A 20,859-nucleotide genomic window follows, 5' to 3' on the forward strand; every position below is an offset into this window, starting at 1 on the left:
AATATTATTAGTCTCATGGGCAGACTGAGAACATGCAGTCCTCTTGCATTATGCACACTTTGTGCCACTCCTTGGATTTGTGGAAATATATTCAGAGTACAATCTGGGCGCATCCATCTGGATAAATCACCGTTTCTCTTTTATTAACAACACTGACTGGTAAAATGAGGTGGACTACTCCCATGTTGTTGTTTTGTAGGCATATTTGGGGTGCTTTTTTTGATTTAAGAGTAGAAATAATTTAGAATGTCCCTTACAACATTACAACAGTAGGGTTGGAAACAAAACAATTTGGGTATCCATAATTGGACCGACCCAGGATTATTTTGACCCGATTTTCTTGGTTGTATATACAACTCTTTTTTTGCAAGAAAATCCCCAAAAAATATTTTCTTGGTTGTATTTCTTGGTTGTATATACAAAGCTCTTTTTTTTTTGCAAGAACATCCCCCAAAATTATTTTCTTGGTTGTAGAAAATCAAATCAACCCAACCTCTTGGGTCAATCTAATTTTTACACTTTTTTAAACCCAGCATTTTTAAAAGTGTAACCCAACAGTTTTAAAGTTGAAGGTTACACAATTCGGAACTACTTTTTTAAAAAAATATCCACTCAGGGACTCGTGGTAGAGCGTAATGCATGTCTTCAACATCATCTTGACATTTTAATCTCACTGTATGGTGATGATATGCCTCCTCTAACATTTAAATGGGATTATGGGCGGATTATGACATAAACAACTTGCGTTTTCACTCAACATATTAGAAATAGACAATAATTGGGTTAGTGTTGCTCATGTCGACATGGACTGTGATAATAATCTCTCGTCCTTTCCATTGATGAAATATAAATATATATATATATAATTTAATGGTTGCAATCACCTGCTCACTGTAGTGGAGCCATAAATACATGGCTCCATAGGTTAAGTCCGACAGCTTATCATAAATTTGACTGCCCAGTCCACTAGTGAAGGACTTTAAGATGCACGTGCCACAAATACATCTGCAAAAAATCCATGCAAACGCATTCTTGCATGCCGTTTTGCTTCCAGACAAGTTCAAGTTTGGAACCGCTAAATTCTTTCTTTCTTTGCCAGCCAATCTCTCACTGTGATGACATCATCAATTTTATTCCATTCAAAATAAAATGACTGTTCATGGGGTTATTATTCTAATATGGGCAGAATAAATTAATTGTATTTCAGCTGTCGCAGGAAGCACTTCCCTTTCAGGCGTATTTGTATGAATGTGCTACATGGGGGGCTCTTTTGAAGTGCACTATGTGAAGGACTCCCCGCCGAGCTTAAACTAGTGGAGGTGGTAGTGGGGAATGGATTTCAAGGAGTGCACCTTTGTAGTTTAAGGTGGTGAACTTACCACCCAGTAGGTTACAAGTGTATTAGAAAGATAGGGGGCACACAAACTGTGAGGGAAAGAACCTTGACAGGCATATTTGGACTGATGGACTGATTTGTTATTTAATTAACGTTGCCATGACGTTCTACCATTTGATCGTTCATCGGACAGACAAGAGTAATGGCGTTGAGTCATTTGCGATGAGGTAAATCTCAGTTCACCTCGGTGCATGACCAAGACCATCTGGTGTGCCAGTACAATGGCCATTAGGCAGTGAAACCACACTTAAGCTGCTTCCCTGCCAGCATCCATTTTACCAGCCTGAGCACACTCCATGATGCTCTCCAAGTGCATCAGAGTGCAACAAAAAATAATTAAACACTTTTTCCAGGGTGATGATGCAAACAGTAATTAATTGCCTCCGCATTCAGCAATGTTCATTAATGTGACTGCCACAATAATAATGCTTTCCGCCAAATTCTCATCTTTCCTTATCGCTCCGCCCTCGGTTTCATGGTTGTGATATCTACGTGTGGAGAACAAGCGAAATTCCAATGAAATGTTGAGGAGCACCACAAACACCCCGAAAAATGACGAGGATTCTTAAACGTTCAGTTTATGAAATGTATTTAACTCGTGACAGTGTCACATATGAATTAAGAATCCGATTCTCTCTCAGCTCCCTTTTGACAACTGACATATTTGCGTGCCTCGCTATAATGTTGTCCCTGCAAGTTCTTCATCTTATCAACAATGATTGAAGCAAACACAATCAGCGGTGAGAGCAACCGTAAGCCTCTCCAAGGCGAAAATGCAAAGCCAGTCACACATCAATGAAGACATCTAATCAAATATTTAAGCTATCAGCTCCACGGCAAATCCATTTAAATGTGTCGAGCCTCAGGTATAATTACAACCCGTGATGATAAACAGCCTCTTCAGCAAAACTTGGAGGGACACATTATGACAATGTGTTACTTCCAGCCAGGTGATGAAGTCAATGATAGCAGCATGACAATCTCAACACAGTTTCTTGTTTAATGATAATTACCTGCCTCACCACGGTGGGTTTTGTTACCATCTTTAAGTTGATGTCACCTTTCCTACTCAAGCCCAGCTCCGAAGATAAATCAGAAAGAGCAAAGGGGAGAGAACATGAATTGGCGTAATTATTCCGAGCTCTTTTCATCAAGGTGTTGAAGAGAACAAGCATTTCCACCCTCTCTATAATTTGGGCCCGGTTGTACTTAAAAAGCCATGATGGTCAGCCAATATGCAGAAAAGTCAGGCCCTGAAATGTGTAAATGGAAGTCCAGCACTATGTGCAAGTCTAATCTGTCACACTAATTATCTCGTAATGGGCCCATAAATGAAGCATATGTCAAGGAAGGACCTTTGAAATGAGTCTGAACTTTTGAATGCATACGCACGCAATAATTCTGTGACCTTGACCTTGAGAAGAGTTTCCAGGTAAATCACAGTTTTAGTGTATTAGTGATAAGTCAACCGAATTTACCAGAAAGTAGTCATTTTTCCACTGGTCTAATCACAGATGTCAATCATGGCATGTTTTACAGAATTTATTGAATAAAAGAAATAAGCAAGCATGAGCAAATAAAAGAAAATGTAGCCATGAAAAGAACTCAATAAAAATTCATTGAATGCATTTATAATTTAATAATAATAATAATAATAATAACAATAATAATAACAACAATAATAACAATAATAATAACAATAATAATAACAATAATAATAATAATAATAATAATAATAATAATAATAATAATAATAATAATAATAATAATAATAATGTAACTACATATAAAAATAATACATGTTAATAATAAATAAAAATAATAATACCGTTTAATTTGATTCATTTAAGATAACATGCAGGTTTTTGTTTGATGTTTTCGAGGTGAGCAGCAATAGCCCTCACTTTGGATGTGTTGATCAATACACTCAAGAATAACAATTAAATGACAATGACTAAGACAAACTGGCTTCCCAATATTATTGGAATATTCACCGACTTGGCTCATGTTATCTGTGTCCCAGCTGCAGCTTCATCAACAACCTGGCTGCTGGCCCGCTCACCAGTCCGATCCCCTGCAGCTGGGGGGGTGGCCTCTGCAGCGGGGACACAGTTGGCAGCTAAAAACAGGACACATCCATCAGAGACAAGACACGGAACCTGAGCTTCTTCAACTGAGCACTGGTGATTGTGGCACCCAGACTAAAATACAATTAGGGGAGAACAGCTTTCAGTCATTAAGCTGCACGGTGCTGGAACTAAATGGTCCAAGGAATGTCCAAATTCATTCAGGTGAGATCTAGTTTAGAAATGCAGTTTTTTTTCTCTCTCTACTTTTCTTATTATTATTTGTGGAAATATGACTCACAAAAAGTTCCTCGTCTTCACATTTCCAGAAAATCCGCCTTTCTCTGGTTCTTTCCATCTCTGTTGCAAGCTGCTGATGACACTCGGTGACACTTTTTTGCCCCGTGGTCACTTCCCTCTGAGAACATTCTATTTGAAGCCGAGCAATTTCGATGTACAGCCGAGCAACAGTGAGTTGCCCTCCGGGTATCACGTGATGTGAACATGGTGACGACGACCGCTCCGCTATATTTGACAATTCTAAATCGCTTTCTATAAAATTAAAACGTTAAAACCGATCACCGTTTTGGTTGTGGGATTTTTCCGACGCGCCCGTGTGTCAGTTGGGAGAGATTGTTGAGACGAAACATGCTGAGGCAAAGAGTGAGTGGGCTTCACTGTCAGTGCTTAAAAGGCACCACTGGAACCACGGCTGCATCATTCAACGAAGAACCGAAATGCAACTGCTGGTGCAGAACGGAGCTGCCCTGCGGTTACCATCTAGTTAGGTCTAGTGCTTCGTCACACGTGAGGAACTGTTACACAAACCGGCTAAAAAGAAAAACTTTTAGGGCCGTATGATGGATGAAATTCATCCCGGGCCTATCATTGAAACGACATTGGTTATGTTGGCACACTGCAACATTGGTTTCATGACCAATTGTATCGAGAAATGCCCTGAGGCCATCATACCAATGCATCTGAAGTTGCCAATCATGTCATGCCCTTGAGTCTTTCTCTATTTTGGTTTGGCAGATATTAAATGGCCTCTCTCTACTTCAAATTCTGATGCTGCATTCATAACAGTACGAGTAAATCGGCGTGACTTTGATTTTAACTTACCAGAGCCAACTAGTCTTCAGAAGAACGAACCACTCTCATCTATGACTCTTAGAGGAAGGCTATATTTGAAGTGGGTCATGTCCACGAGGTCATCATACATCAACCTATGTGACCTTCTTCGTCCGTCCTTCCTGTACTACATGGCTCTTGACCTCGAGAAAAAAAAAAAAAAAATCTATCCAGTCACTTGAGTGTTCGACCTCAATAAAATAACATACACTCCAATCAAATCTTGCAAAATCTGTTTGATCAAGGCAGTTTGCATATTTATTTACTTCAGGGATATGCAAACTTTTTAACCTACTGCACAAAGTATAGTCATGAAAAATATTCTAGTTTATGGCCTTCTCCAGCCGTTGTTCTCCCCCATGTACAGCATCAGTTGTCCTTGACATAGATACTTCAAGCTCTAATGAAGACATTAACCTCATTCAATCAACACATCCTTTTTTTTTCTAAACTTATAAAAGATGCACAATCATCAAATCAACGGAAATATACTTGGTCGATTCAATCTATATTGAGACGTTATCATTTCTGTATTTAAAATAAGTCTTTATTTCTTCTGATGATACATTTGCTGTGATGTTTTTTGTCCGTCAGACCAAAAGAGCAGTAGATTAGAGAAGCAATTTCATCACAAAGCTAGATAAATCCAACACAGAATGCCAGTCCAAAGGGTGACCCCCAGTCCTCCTGCATCATTAACCTAGTTTGTTGTGAGGCCTTGCCACATTGTGAGGTTGTGTTTTTGGCACGTTGTCTTATCAGTAGTGATGGGCCAACTGATTGCAACGACACAAGGGAGAGGACATTTCCACAGCCCATCTATCACAGGGTTAGATAAACAGATGGAGGTCTGTCGGCAGCACGGGTAAGCTGTCCAAGCTTACCCATTAGAGCAACTACGTCATTGTAGATACATAATTCCTTAAATGACAATAAACATAATATAAATCTTATTTTGCATTGTGTTGAGATCTCGCCAGATTTCCGAAAGGCTTCAGATGTTGCCGGCTGTCTTGGATGACACATCAAGTGGCAGATTGGAGAGGTGGTCCCCTTTTCTTCGAGGGAGGACCAGTAGGCGGGTTGTATTTTAAGAGGATCACTTTCACACTCAGTCTTCCTGCTAAGGTTTATTCGGGGATCCGGCAAGACCTCAATATAACCGTTTTGGCTTCATACAATCAACAAACAGGATGTGACCAAATAATCAAATTTCTCGTAAAGACACATCTTTAATTTTTTAAGTATTATGCACGTTATTAAATATAGAGCACATTCTCACAATTGAGGACATGGATTCTATCTGAAAACCACGTCAGTTTAAAATCTTACCTTGGGGTGCAATGTGGCACATCACTTTCAAGGTTTGAAGTTCATGTTTAATTTATGTGCCTCTAAGGCCCGCATTGGCTCTCTGGTTTTCTGCCATTCTATTTTATCGTGACTGTCTGGTGACCGGCATGTGTCAGTCTGGGATGGGACTCGGTCCAAGTTGTAAGCTACATCATCAAACGAGTAGATGTTAAGAAAAATATTTGGAAAATCCACTTGAGTTTTCTCAATTGTGGTCTAGATTGGCAAATCCTTGGGAAGCCACACAGACAGGTGTTAGACGATGTAGTGAGTCCGGGTTAAATCTACCCGTAAAGTCTCATCAGCACACACTCTCACGCAAGCAAACTATCTCGGTCGACTAATCCCGACAATGATTATGCTAATTAGGCTTTGCACGATTGCAGACCAGTATTGTGCCCTGTTTGCCCGATAACGTCATAAGTTAGTAAATTAGAAGCAGTGATTTGAAAAAAAAAAATCTGGAAGAATTGGTAACTGTGTGTGGGCACTAAGAAATGATTCATGATTACTCCCAGTGACTCACCTTAAGACAGTGTAGGGCAAAGAAATAATTTAAAATGAAAAAAAAAAACCTACCACCCAGTGAATTACATTAGATATTCCATTCAACAATTATAATAAGTGACTCTTTCTCATCTTCTTCTGAAAGTCATCCAGTCTATTAGGTCTCCATCTTTGACTGTCATGGGTAAAAAAAAAAGCCATATTCAGCGATGAAAAGGTTAACTTTACCACTTAGCATTCCAGACACCCTCAGTCTCAACCTGCAAGTCCAGCAGTCAGCAGCATCATCCTTGCTCCACAGGATGCGAGGACATCAATAAGCCATCTCCAGCCGCATTGAGTTAGCTGGCTAAATTGATCATTGTTATCTTGATGGCCATGTGCCATCGACACTAAAAGGCAAGATCCATGTAATGGAAGTGCTTTTCAGATTAGATTGGCTCCAAGTGTCTGTTATGCATATAGTTGATCAGATATGTGAGCCCGACCACTCACCTGATTTTTTTTTTTTTTTACAGTGATATATGACGTGTTTGTTTAGCATCCCGTGCCAAACAAGCATGACAGTAACTAATCGCGGGACAAACCGAAAGTGGCAACATAAACGTTTCGTTTGATTAAAACACGCTGACCTAATCTCAGTCACCTAAATCCGTCATCACATAAAAAAATAAATAATAATAATACTTCAATGACAAAGGTCACTCATCTGCGAAACAACTGATAAGAGACTGTATTTTCCCTGCCTAACAGGAACTTGGCAAGATCAAGCAACACCACCAGTGTATATCTATCTTCAGATAACTCACTTTTTTTATGTCGGTCGAGTTTGATTCACCAGACAGATTTTGTGATTAAAGACTTGCCAACTCCAAAGAGCAATGCAGTGGAATATGTTACTTTCAACTCTATCGCCCCACCGATCTCATTCCTGTTATCTCTCCTGCTTTAACATTCATGTTGGCTCTAGTAACTGCTGGACAATTTGAATATATAACACTAATACGCAAAATGGAATCGCTCTAGCGTTGATCCAGGGGAACCATCTGAGATCATGTCATAAAAAGTATTTTCACATACCCCCAAAAAAGACACAACTCCACCAAAATCGGCAGATGCTTTATAGCATATAAAATTCTGATTCTAAACTTTTCCTGGATTCAAGGGAGCCAAGTTAAGACAAATATATGCTGGCAGGATTTTGTAATTGGCAAATATTTAAGCATTGGCATATTGATGCTTTTATTTGAAATGTGAATCACAGATCAGAAGGAGCGAGAGAGAGATTGCCTGCCATGAGTGTGAGAAGGTTCAAACCCATTACATACCTGAGCAGAGGGTATTGATCACCCGTCTGGATTGTACTGATAGAAAAATCCTTTTCAAGAGAGCCAAAAGAAACTGAGATGGACAAAGTGAATTTACAATTTGTTGACGAGTGCTTGCACACCGGGGGAGTTGTTGCTCCTAATACATAATAATATTGCAATGATGTACTTGCTCTTGTGTACACGGAAAAACAAAACAATGTGGACACATGAGGCAGTCCATGTTGGCGTACCCGAAAGAAAAAATGAGCGCAGATTTAATTTTGAAAGGTTACCGTATTTTCTGCACTATAAGGCGCACCTAAAAACATTTTCTCAAAAGCCGCCTTATAATCAGGTGCGCCTTATATATGGACCAATATTGAGCCACTACAGCAGGCGTGTCCAAAGTCCGGCCTGCTGACCAAATGTATATATCTTATATATGGGCAACGTTTTAAAATGGGCCATTCATTGAAGGTGCGCCTTATAATCCAGTGCGCCTTATAGTGCGGAAAATACAGTAGCTTGCATCTCTGATGATATCGTTTGTTAAAAAACATCTTAACCAATGTTATTATTTCTTCATTTGAAAGGTTCAACCACACATTTATTTACAGTACTTCACCCTGGCACGTAGCACACTTAGTTGAACACACTAATCCACTTTTAAACGAATTCACAAGAATGACACTCCAACCCCAAGCACTGCTTCACACCAATAGTGTGTAACCTTGTGTTGCGGTTTATCCATAAAGCATTTCCACTACTTAACACAGCTATAAAATGATCTTTATTAGCCTGTGGATATGAATTGTGAGTGCCCTGAAAAATGTTGTGCTGCACCATAAAATGCCAGAGTACCTTGCAATACGGCAGCCTCATATTAATGCTTCAATTGGTATTTGCCAGCCATCATGACAGTGCACATATGGAGAGGATAACAAGTGAATTATGAGGACGCTGAAGTCGATATGTGTGTGCGTGTGTGTATATTTATGTTTGCCTGTGTTTGTCAGCAGCTTTGCAAGTCTGTTTCACTCCGGTGATCCCTAATGAGAACCAAATGAAGCACTTGGGATGTTGTATGATGGAGTGAGTAACTTGAGCACAGAAACAAAACAATTACAGGAGATGCACACAGTAGGAGGACAGTTCATTTCAATCTTGACCGACCTTTGCGTTCACCTTGAGCGTGCGTTTACTTTTTTGCTTATTACCCAAACACATTATTAGAATTTACCACCTGCTATATTCCCTTAGTCACAAACTGAGAGAAATGCCGAGTGCTAAATGTGCTAAAGACAGAGAAGTCGAAGTAGCTCGGTTGTAAATAAAGAAGTAAATGGTGAGTGAGAGAATACAACCCACTCTTAATCAATCACCACATTGAACTGAAATAAGCCAAAGAGGCAAATAATATTTGGACATAATTACCATTCAGTATGTGATGATTGCCCTCCAGCTGACCATCCCCACCACTCTCATCTTCCTGATCTGTTTAATCTCTCCCATTGCTGGACCCTTTACAGCCCAGCTATAAACAATAAGCAGAGAGACTCTCTTTGTGCCTTGCACTGCAGTTGCAGACATCTCCGGGGGTCATCTAATTAATGCCGAGGATTATTGCTGGGTCCCTGGGCCAAGGCTCAGCATAGCCGTAGCTGAAATGAGTCATTACGGGAGGTGAACAGGGTGAGCAATCAGTTATGGGTCGACTTCGGGGGGTGTCGTCTTCGAATGTCAAAGCCGCAAAGTAATCACTTTGTTGGGATGGGAATTCACTTGTTTTTGCGCAACTAGTCTTGTGGAAACAACATTGCGTCATCAAGGGATTCATTCTGGAAGACCGAAAGCGCACTAGTACTTGCGAAAACCCATGTTTGTATTCTTGGTTCATTTGGATGCGTAATTCATGGGTAGGGGCTTTAGCTTGTGGTGACAGTAGCTCATTTTGCAAAGGCTTGGCTTGTGGACTGGAGCATCACATATTCTGTGTGGTTGCAGGAAAGAGCATATCCAGACAGCAACATAAGCAGAGGCTCAAATGGTGGAGTTCAATGGCATGAGGACTTTAAGGAGGAGCTAAGAAAAGCTCTGGGTTGTGTCAGGGAAATTGATGGATGATTAGGTTGAGAGAGCAAAAAGTAAGACTGATCGGAAGGTTCTTAGGGAATCCTCTGGACAGATAAAAGAAGATAAAGAGACTAGGTGGTGGAACGAGGATATTCAGCACAGGGGAAAAAATAGGTTGGCGATGAAGAGATGGGCATGTGAGGGAACTCAGACAGGTTTACAATAAGAGGACACATGAGGTTAAATGAGAGGTAGCAAAGTTTTGCACAAGAGGTTGGACACAAAGGAAGGACAAAAGGAGGACTTTGGATTGACGAGGCAGAGGTAGCAACGTGTGATCCGTAGCAGGTTTGTTTAAGAGATAGATAAAAATAAAAAAGTACCAATAAGAGAGAAACGTGTGTTGCATTGATATCTTCTTGCTTAGAAAGAGCACCCCATGATCCCTTTTTTTAAAGAATACTTGAAAATAGTGGTTAGGTGGAAGCGACAGAAGACTTTAAGATGAAGATAGGAATGCCTCAGGGATCCGCTTTGTGCCCCTTTGTGTTTGCCAAAGTGATGGTTAGATTGGCAGACAAGATTGTTTTTACTCAATGTTCCTCAGACAGCAAACCTATCTTGTTGTCTTGCTGTAACCGAGGAAGTGAAATTAATTAAATGTAGATTGACAGATTACTCATTCAGTTATACAAATCTGTCACAGAGGACAGATATGCGGAGTGTAAACAACCGCAGCTGCCATGTGCTTATTAACACACACCACATATGTGAATTTTAGAAATGTAGGTGACAAAAAAAAACTCACCACACAGGTCACCTGACACAAGGCAGGGAACCGAGACGGGCTGAGCAGAGTACAAACGAAGGGACAAGAAAACAAGGGACACCTGGACAAGTGGTGGGATAGAGCGAGCTGATTATCGGAGCTGACAAGACGAGGTGGAGACATGAGCAGCAGACACACAAACAAGCTAAGCCAAACCTTAAATTTGAAACAAAAATCACAAATCTGACTTTATTAGCACCTGACACTTTTATATGAGGTCTTGATAATACATATTAGCTGTTGAGCTTCAGATTATCAAAGTAGGAGCTCCTAGGACTGAGACCATTATCCCCGCAATTCCCCACCTACTCTCCACTGGAAATCTCCACTAATCTTCTCATCTATCACTGTAGCGGTATCGGATAAAGCAGAATTGCAAATAACCACACAATCGGTAAGCTAAGAGCAGCCAGATGAGGCAACTCTATCCGTTTATCCTTTCAGCGTTGACGAAGTGCAGGTTAGAAGTGCTTTAAAATCAATGAACCACGTATAGGATCAGAGAGGCTTTTCAGATTGTGATCTCTGGATAAAATGTGCTGTGGGTCAATTAATTGATTAAAATACTCTCCCGTTTATTAGATTAATGTGTGGGACTATATTTTATTTTGAATAGCGTTACCTTGCATGTACATTGGCGGCTCGGTGGCGCACTGGGTAGCACGTCCGCCTCACAGTTAGGAGGGTGCGGGTTCGATTCCACCTCCGGCCCTCCCTGTGTGGAGTTTGCATGTTCTCCCCGGGCCCGCGTGGGTTTTCTCCGGGCACTCCGGTTTCCTCCCACATTCCAAAAACATGCTTGGTAGGCCGATTGAAGACTCCAAATTGTCCCTAGGTGTGAGTGTGAGTGCGATTGGTTGTCTGTCTCTGTGTGCCCTGCGATTGGCTGGCAACCAGTTCAGGGTGTCCCCCGCCTACTGCCCGATGACGGCTGGGATAGGCTCCAGCACGCCCGCGACCCCCGTGGGGACTAAGCGGTTCAGAAAATGGATGGATGGATGGATGCATGTACATTTTTATTATAGAGTAAGCACAAGTGATTTGAGCAAATGGAGCAAAACAGCCTTGTGTCGACGATATAAAAAAATAAAATGAAACGTTTTTATAGATCTGAAAATAATATTTCTAGCACACTCAGAGTTGAGGATAGTTCCTCTCACGCCAGCATAGCATGCAAGCTTTGATAACCCTGTGATGCAATCGGATAAATTTCGGTAACAATAGTAATTGTGATTCCGCTTATCTCTCTTTAAACACTTTGTGTTGCCCAGTGTGCAAACAGTAATTAGTAATGTATGTGAGATTTACAATTCAATCAGATGTAGCTAATTATTGTTAATTCCACAGTGAGCGGGATGATTTTTTTCAAATTGACATCTTTATTGAGCTTTGTTGATTTTAGTATGACATCACACAAGCCGAGATGCCATTAATTTGTGTCATTTTAATTTACAATTGTCACAATGAATATCAATGTTTTCCAGAAAGAATGTTGTACAAGTTTTTTTTTTTGGGCACATTGTTTCACATAACTCCCTCGTAGCTAGCTCGGGATCATTTCCCCATTCACTCAGCCATTTGATGGACTCGCAATCTATCCAGGGCGGTAACCTCTGTCTTTCACCCGGTCAGCTGGGGATAGCTCCATCTCCCCAATTTTCCCAGCTCGAATGACTGCATATTCGTGTTGAACAGACTGAAACTGAAAAGATAACTTTCTTTTTATTTATTTATTTTCATGAAACTTATTCTTTTTCACTATTACACAACACAGGAATAGTCCAAACTTATTTGTGATGCAATGCTTGGCATCAGATGATATAAAATGAATATATTTAATTTTCGATATTTGATCCTTAAATGTGTACAATAGTAAATATAGGCTATGAACTTGGTTGGATTGATTTGTTTTGTAGCAATCATCATTTTGTTTGGCTGATTTAATGGTCTGTTGCCTTCAGAATATATGGCCTAGAACACATCCTGCTTTTTCTTGTCAAACAGCTTTTCAATAAGTCTGCAGCAACGTGATTTAATAACACCAAACTTTGCTCATGAGAGACACAGAAAGAAAGAAAGAAAGGGAAATATTCATATTGGTTGCCTGAAGCGAGTTAGCTCAAGGGCTGTGGACCGCTACTGAATTATAAAACCCCGAAAGACACAATTGAAAATGAAACATGGTCTCTATTATGTTGTCTTAGGCTAATATCTTTTTGCAAAATAAAGTATAAATACTAAATAAAGCATGTCATGTAAATAAAATACTACATCTATCTTTTACATTCCAGCCCAGGGATAGTCATTTATTAATTCCAAAACTTTTGCCTCATTACAAAATCTGTGCTCAAAGACTTTTTATGAAACAGTCATTGTTAAAAAGTGGCTGACAGACCTCGAGACAGACACAGAAGAAGAGTGAAAGATTTCAAGGACAATGCTGAACAATTAACTTGTAGTCTTGGCTATCTACCCCATTAGGCTGGAGGGTTTGGGAGCATCTATTGATTTTGGATGTCAGCCACTCTCATTTTATGGAAATGACCTTAAATGGCAAGGAAACAAAAACAAATTGAATTTTCTCTACTGTTACTTGTATTGTGAAATTAGATAGCGGGCCACGTGTGAGTGAACAAGTCAGCCTTAACGTGTATGCATGAATAAATTACATGCCATCTCCTTTTTTCCATTGCAGAGAGAGAGCGAAGCTATATTATTTCCGAGAATCTCATCAACAAGGACCTTTTATCGCTATTAGTAGTAAAACTGAATGCACACTTAACGTGCATTAAATTAGAAAACAGCATACAGTGAAATATTGTCATCTTATTATAGCAGGATGAGAAAATGGCATTCTGTCCAAATTGAAGCAAAATAGAAGGGCTTCTGGATGCCTCTGTGGAAAAAATGAAAACCTTCCAGAAGGACAGTCCTCTCTTCAGCAATCAGGCCTGTGAGGTCGAGTAGCCAGGCAGAAGGCAATTCTTGGTAAAAGCCACGTGGCGCCCTCGTGTTCAAAGGACTCTCAGACCATGACGGAGAAAATTATCTGGTCTGATGAGAACGCTTGATGTGATGTTTTGACAAGGCACCACTCATCACCTGGTCAATACAATCACTACAGTAAAGCGTGATGGTGACAGAATCATGCTGTGGGCATGTTTTTCCACGAACAAAAACTGAAAGAGTTAGGATTGAAAGAACGATGAATTCAACAATATAAAGATATCCTGGTTGGAAACCTTTTCCAGAAGTTTTTTGAGATCAGACTGGGGTGAAGGAACATCTTTTATTGCAGTAACTACACAGGAAAGATCTCAATAGCTTCAGGACAATTCTCAGAATGTCCTTCAGTTGTACAAACTTGAATTCTTTCCATTCTGGTTGAAACATGAATATCTAGTATTGCGAAATACAGCCAAGTGTTTATTTCCTGCACATGGGTTCACTGCCACTCGTGCTGTTATTTTACCCCAAGTTCAATGTGAAATGTTCTGAATGAGTCATAACAAGAGGAAAGTAAATAAACATATTTGTGATTCAAACAAATATTTTAGTCTCGCACAATGTCGTCGAATTTATTTGTGTGCTTGCAGATGTAATATTTCCATAGTCCTCTTATCAAAATGAGAAGGTCAAGCTGGTGACGCCGTATTTGCCCGCCTGGAGTCCCTCCTTAGAAATTCCGCACTTTGACTGGCGCTTTGGGGAGCTCTGCCTCTTACTGACCCAATTCTGTCTCTCCATCTTTCTTTTTCTCCTTTTAGCTGTGAGAAGATGCAGAGTTCAGATGAATATGCATCATTCAAGACACATCAACAGACTAACAGCTGTGCACATGGAATACAATGCAAGAAGACATGAGGTCAACTTTTGTCATTTGAAGCCTTCTCACCACCCAATGAAAAACACAGGCACAAGGTTCACCAAGCTACTCAGACTCATCATTTGGAGGTAAATACTATATTGTCAGATTTGTAAAGGGGCAATGTGATGTGCTCATCATATTTATATTAGTGCTAAAATTAGCAGCAGGCTAATATTCCGTATTGTTTTGGCCTACACTTTTATTTTCTGATAATTTGTTCACAAGTATTTAACACTTTTTGGCTATCTTGAGCATATTTATTCAATAACAATAATTCACAGATTAATTACATTTACATTTGTTTCAATGGGGAAAGTTGCTTTGGGATACGGGAAAAGTTGTGGTGAAAACTCAAAAGACATAACTCGTGATATTCTCCCAGTCAAGCATTATCCAAAAGTCCAGCACTTTGCCTCACATCCCTTCCTCCTAATTATCCACAAATACTATTCCAATCAATCTCCCCAAAAAGACAATCTTCTTAACGATCCCGTTCATAGTCAGTGTCACTGAATCTGATAGCACTGCCCCAACAGATGGCCCCAAATAAAACTGCACTTGCAACAACAGAAGGTAAGAAACCCAGATTTCCTCAATAAAGAGTTTCATGTTTTTTTTTCTTCCTCTCGACAGCCTCAGAGGGCCTTCGTGCCTGTCTGTTGCCAAGGTGACACCACCTTCCACAATAAAAACATGAGACATTTTATTTTTCCTTCCCCTTTGACAGTCTATTGCACTCTCATTTGTCAGAGACGCAGTCACAGCACTCTTTTTGTAATTCTCATTTATGCACAGACGGCTAAAACTCCTTTAACAATCTTGAAAAATGTCATGATGGGGCAGTGACATCATCGTTCAAGTAAACATCTATTCATCTGTGTTCTTATTGTTTGTCTTCAGTAAGGTTGTTCATTAAATCCGAGATAAACGCTCCTACTGAAATGAACAGAATTAAACACAAAAAATATATATTTTAGGACTGTACCGGTCGTCTCACAGCACTTTGCAAAAGCATTGCACTTCAGATCTTTTTGAAAATACCCAAACTCACCCCGAAATAAATAATTTTGCAGTCTGTGGTCAGAGATTTGTCAGAATGATGGAAACCTCACCACAGTCAACGAAGCGGCATTCAACAGTAAGAGACAAGGCAACCGGTAAATGCTCCATCTTCATACTATGTTGACCAAAAAAAAAATAAATAAAAAATCTCAGAAGGCCGAGTGCGAGATATTCTATTGGTTACGGCTGATGTTTCTGCAACGGGTCGGAGTCATTTTCCGTCTCTGGATTTTGCAATTGTTTTTTAGGCAGCTCTCTTGTTTTCAACTTGGTTACACATCTGAGTAGTATAAATGCAGTCTGCAGTTTTTATTAAAAACGCCAGCAGTAAATAGTCACCAAGTATAGGTAGTCATTTTAACCTCAGCTATCAGTTCGCCATTCTCCAATGAAGCGTTTCCTTTTTGTTGGCTTGTGGGGAAGGCATTTTTAGTGCTTATTAAACTAGGCGCCGTTATATGGTACACCTGCAAAGCTTATCTGAGATGAAAGCTTTGAATGAAGGAGGTGGGGGAGGGGGAGGAGTTTGGGGGCGGGGGGGGGGGGGGGGATCATGCAGCAGTCAGAGTAAATTATTGCAAGGCTGCCATAGAAATTGCAAGACAATAGGGTGCTCGTGAACTGGATGGTGGGATGAGACCTCCCATCATGACACTCAATATACAAGCAGCATCTCACTGTTTCCAGAATGTAATGCATGTCAGATCAATTTGAAAAAAAAAAAAAAAGATGGAGAGAGTTTCAGGGGATGCAGTTAAAGAAGCAGCCCACGCATGAATAGCAACTGCTAACCTTATTTGAGTCTTATCAAAGTGAGAGTTTTGGCACATTTGAACAAATAGACTGTAAGAATAAAGTTTCGGGAAATTATTACGTCAAGATGTGAATGGTAGAATTACTAGAATTTAACAAAAAGCAGAGCCTCTGCGGCTTTTCTTGGAATATTTTAGAAAAGTTAGTATTTCTAATGGTAATTCCTGGTAGAATGAAATGAAAGTCCAAAAATACAATCAAGTGGTTAAGTGAAATTTGTTACTTCTGTGCCACAATGTTTAATGCTGTGTTTAGAAATACACACACATGCTGAGAAATTCAGTCGAGAAACCGAAATGGTTTCGGCAAATTGGTATTTTCGTAATGTGATGAGAGCCTTCCGGTGATTCCAAGTCATTATCAGTTTACGTTCTTGCCCTTGAACTTTTTTTTGCAACTTGAGCCTGCCGGTACCGAGTTATAGTACCCATGAAAATTTAGCAAAATAATAAAGTGTTGTCCTTTGTTTGAGTTCAAATCCATTTGAAAAATGGTAATCCTCTCAAATACCGTTAAAATGGTTTAGGATTTTGCATTTGTATAATTTTCAATGCAACTAAACAGAATGCCTCCTGATACTTTGGAAAGGCTTTGAAAGAAAATCCACAATATATCCTCATCTAGATCTCTTTAAGCTTAATAATTTGTTACATGGGGATTTAAGTTAAACTGAAATCTCTTAAATGTGATTTGTGAAAGTGTTTTTGCAATGGTTACCGTAACAGCGTTCCGTTGTGTAATCTCGTGCCGGTACCTGCTCATTCCGCATAATACACGGCTCCCAGTCATTGACACTTTTGCAAATCCACAATTAGTATGCAATGCATGATGATGATTATGTTGAATCTGTGATTTAAATTACTCGGTGTGTTGCAAATGGTGAGAGGTAACCGTTGTTTACATTGGTCTTTTGATGTCAGTTTGAGAACGGGGGTGTTAGGACACACTATGATTTCAAAGGTTAATGCTTGGTAGAAATAGAACACGAGTGGGTTGGATAATAACGGGCAAACAAGACGCAAATGTGTGCTTGTCTTTAAAGCAGAGCAATTTATTCAGAGTATAGTTGCAGGTTTTCACATGACATGTATATCTCAATTATTAAATGTTCTATTTGTTTTTTTTTAATGTAATATATATCACGCATTGCCGCGTGACATTTCGAAAATAAGCATTTGCCTCCGATCCATAATGTTGGGATCTAATAACATAATTTTAAAGGTGACAAAGTAAACGTGGGTTTGTGATTGTCCATTGGTCTGACGAGACTTCTCCAAGATGGCTAACAATCTCCATGCCAGCCATTCTCTCCCCATAATGTATTATGCACTGTGATGCTAACATCGACCTATATTTGATTATTACAGTCTTTCAAGATCAAAACGAATGACAAATAGGTAAGCTAAATCTTGCAGAAGAAGTGAGCCAGTCAAGGCCATCAGACAGAAGGTGGGGTTGAATGAAAGATTTTTCTGCAAGGTAGATTTTGTCGCTGCCTTTGTTGGTTAGTGAGTGAGTTGAAAAGAGAAGGACATATAGGTTTACAATTGAAATTAATTAGTTTGCTTCTTTTTTCCATTCCCCCTGCTATTAAAGAAATAAGTTTTTAATTCCATATGTGTAAAAAGAAAAGAAAAAAACTACCTTCTTAAGGAGCCTGGACAAGTACAAAGTCCAGAAACTGCAAGCCAAGAGCCTAATTTGTCAGAAGAATCACTTTAAAGTTGGATTTGTATTCAAGAAAGGATTAAAGATCTGAAACACAGCAAAATTCAAACAGAAAGGATTTTATTCTATGCTGAGACTTCAAATACTAGATGAGACAGAAAATGTTGGCATAGCGAAAGGAAAAAAAAAAAGATGAATGGAACAAGAAAATTGCAAAGGCCTATATCCGGTATTTTTGACACTTATTGCCGATAATAAATCACACGGTTAAAAAGGCGTGTGGAAATATGACTAAAGGTTTCATTATAGGACGAGACACGAAGACATTAATGAGCCATCAGGAATGGAAGTACTTGGGATAAATTTTGATAGTTGCCACAAAAAGGTAAAAACATAGTTAAACAAGTGCACGACACAAAACTGCAAATGTTTTCGTCTTGATAATGCAAACAAATAGCCCTCAAAATTAAATATGGAATTCAAGTGCTCCTTATGTTGCCCTTCGAGGTTTTGTGAGCATCCCTGAGAGACTGTCGACCTGTTTTGTTCCTCGTGGTCCACCACAGAGGGACACGACAGAAACCTGATTTGGGAAATGCGCCCTGTGAAGAACATGCCGGATACAAATGCTCAAATACGACTATACAGGTGAAGTCATGTCACTAAGAATTACTGTGACACCTTGGTCTCTTCCCGTTATTGCAGGAAGAGCTTAAACATTTTAAAAACTCAGATGTATACAAATATATACTTAATTAATCATTTTAGGGAAATTATGCTTATGCATGTTGAATTACGTCTTCCAAAGCAATAAATTAATTAAATTTATTAAATTAAAAGTTATAAAAAAATGGATGAATGGAGTTAATAAAAAAAAAACAAGACTATTTGTGGTCATTTATTGTCATTTAACACATTCTATATTTAGTATTTTGTGCAATTTATTATTTTGTTTTCAAATAAATCAGCTAATCGCATGTCCCACCGCCTTCATCAGCCTCAGGATAGATTTAACCCTAATGTGTATTACTCGACTATAAAGTTCATTTAGCAAGTAAGGCCCCTCTAGAGTGAATTCTGGTCCGTTTAACAGCACACCACAACACAGTAATCAATTAAGGGTCAGGCTGCATAACACCCAGCGTGAAATGCATGCTCGGGTCCTGCTATCTGCAGAAGCTGTGAAATTCAGGTTCTAATTGAAACCAGGAATAAAAAAGTAAATAAATTAAACCTAACATTACCTAATCATCAACTTAGTAACAGTACTTGTCTACTTCCATTTATGGACTGTCCCAAAACACTTTTTGTTTCTTCATGAGCTTTGGTGCAGTCCTTTCAACAAAAAAAAAAAAAAAATCTTTCTCTGCCTTTTAAATCCTTTCTAAAATTTCTATAGGGTACAAATCATGCAATATACAACAATTGTTGTCAGATGAAGCCGATGGGAGTTGCACTAAAAATACACAACAAAACATAATTTCTATTGAGGCAGGGGGTCCATCCATTTTGGATTAAAAAAAAAAAAAAAAAATCCATTAACAGCCGTCACTACCTGTTACAATTCGCCTGCAGGCATTTATAATTGCTTTGCGCTTAGAGTAGATTGGACACATGCTTATGATTAAATGCTCAGTAGGCATTGATGGGAGTTGGCGATATTTGAAGGATTATTTTTACAGAGAACCCCCCCAAGTGGTTCAGACAAGAGTAATTCCCTAAACTAATTGGTCAACAATTTGAATATCAGCTTTGGGCATTGACCTCTTGGTTTAAAAATGTCAACAACAACAAGCCTCTTTTTTTAACTGGGGGGGGGGGGAGATAGTGGTATCTTAAATGTCAGTAATTCTAATCCAATGTGATTTCTGTTTTGAATTTTAAATAGACGCCGCAGTGTCCTAACTAAGAATAAACTCGTTAGTATGTTCCACCGGTTTAGCATTTCAATTATTTCCAACTTATTCATCAGTCGGAGGCCTTTCTCAAAAGAGATTCTCAAAGTATGAGTCGACACTACAAATAAACACGATCTGTTTATGCAAATATATTAGCTGTTGTCGGGAAAACGGCTGCTGTATGAATGACAAGTTTTAGATATGCAGATTGCGGCTAGATTGAAATGTGCAATTTCATTTTGGTTTGTATGACACTCGCTCGTGTTATCAGTTTAGCATATTAGTCGTTGAAGTCATACTGATGCTACGAATGGTATTTATTGTTGGAATAGGATTTGAAAGATTACCTTGACACAGAAGCACACAAGTATTAATACTTGGCTTTTGCGATGCTCTCGTTCAGCGACTGCAAAAAAAAAACTTTGGTCTATTTGGCATTAAAATACCGGCGGGAAAGTGCTAGGAAATGATAGGTGAACACGACTGTAATTACGAATGTAGGTCGGCGGAGTCAGCGCGTGTTCTTTGACAAGCCCACTTTTCCTCAGTTTCACGTAATTGCTTGAGCATTTCACATCGTAAAGTGTTTGTAATAAGCGCTGTCCATGGTTGAACCTTCAAACTGAATTCACTTCAGGCAGGTGCTCCCCACTGACTTTTTCGGGGGCTTATCGAAGAATCATTGTGACTCATAACCAGCTCTTCAAATGCTGCTTTAACTGAGGAAAATATTTCATCTATTTGCAAAACCACCATAGAATGGCTAATTATGTGTCATTATGTTCTGACTCAGCTGTTGATTGAGCTTGACTGATTTTCTTTTCTTAAATTCCCCTATTGGGAGAAAAATAAGCAACATTTTCAGACCATGACCATTTCAAAAAT

The 20,859-nt window shown here is 39.3% G+C and overlaps 1 long non-coding RNA gene across 1 annotated transcript in view; it reads left to right on the forward strand.

Moving 5' to 3' along the window:
- The window catches only part of LOC125986103 (uncharacterized), a 182,837-nt gene that overhangs the window by 94,351 nt on the left and 67,627 nt on the right, over positions 1–20,859 (forward strand). The window contains exons 3-4 of the long non-coding RNA XR_011085720.1: positions 3,420–3,687; positions 14,433–14,619. This is a non-coding gene — a long non-coding RNA (uncharacterized lncRNA). The remainder of the gene's footprint in view (positions 1–3,419; positions 3,688–14,432; positions 14,620–20,859) is intronic.

This window comes from Syngnathus scovelli, chromosome 18 (assembly GCF_024217435.2).
Source record: "Syngnathus scovelli strain Florida chromosome 18, RoL_Ssco_1.2, whole genome shotgun sequence".
Classification (NCBI taxonomy): domain Eukaryota; kingdom Metazoa; phylum Chordata; class Actinopteri; order Syngnathiformes; family Syngnathidae; genus Syngnathus; species Syngnathus scovelli.